Below are 1,130 nucleotides of genomic sequence, written 5' to 3'. Positions count from 1 at the left end.
GGGGGGGGGGGGGGGGGGGGGGGGGGGGGGGCTAGTGGGGTACACGGGACGGGTTGTCACATAAAAATATCCAAATCCACCAGTAGGTCATTGGTTTCCTCGAATCCTGGTCCCCACCATTTAACAACCCTCCCACATGACAAGTTGTCACCAATTGATCTGCATGTCAATTGGTGACACAACTTGTCCTGTGGGAGGGTTGTTAAAGGGTGGGGACCAGGGTTCGAGGAACGCCTGGCGCACCAATAACCTACTGGTGGATTTGAATGTAGTTTCTTTTCCACGGTGAGGGGTTAGGATCGATGCCCTGCAGGGCCATCTTGGAGTCCATGGGGGCAGCTAGCTGTGGGATAATGGGGTCCACCAAACGGGTTGTCACATATAAATTGATTGGTGACAACTTGTCCTGTGGGAGGGTTGTTAAAGGGTGGGGACCAGGGTTCGAGGAATGCCTGGCGCACCAATAACCTACTGGTGGATTTGGATGTAGTTTCCCTTCCACGGTGAGGGGTTAGGATCGATGCCTGCAGGGCCAGCTTGGGATCCATGGGGGCGGCTAGCGGGACTAGTGGGGTCCACGAGACGGGTTGTCACAAATATTAAGTAAACCAGACGACCCACAAGAGGGCGATATTGTGCGGGATTGTCAAAATATGGACCATCATTGTTGCCAAGAGTGTGATTTTGTTCGATCGGTGTATCAAACGGCTTGGAACCAGTCAAACCACATTCAGAAATGATGTCTAAATCATATTTCCTTTGAGAAAGATAAATAATTTCCAGAGCACGAGACACCTCACTTCCAAGAAAATACTTAAGAATCCCGAGATCTTTCATGTGAAAACACTGACTCATATAAGCCTTGAATTTAGTTGTAAGACTAGGATCATTGCTGCTGATGATCTAGTCATCAACATACACCAAGACAAGTTGTACCGTGGGTATAAGTGAACAAAGAGTAATCCTTCTTGTTCTGAATAAAGCCAAATGCAAGAAGAGACTTTGATAACTTGGAGAACCAACAACGGGGAGCTTGTTTCAAACCAGATAAAGACTTCCTTAACTTGCACACTTTTGTTTTATCCGCAGCAGAGAAACCAGGTGGTGGTTTCATGTTTACTTCCTCTTCA

Source organism: Camelina sativa, chromosome 8, assembly GCF_000633955.1.
Source record: "Camelina sativa cultivar DH55 chromosome 8, Cs, whole genome shotgun sequence".
Classification (NCBI taxonomy): domain Eukaryota; kingdom Viridiplantae; phylum Streptophyta; class Magnoliopsida; order Brassicales; family Brassicaceae; genus Camelina; species Camelina sativa.
Note: the sequence above shows the minus strand (reverse complement) of the source record.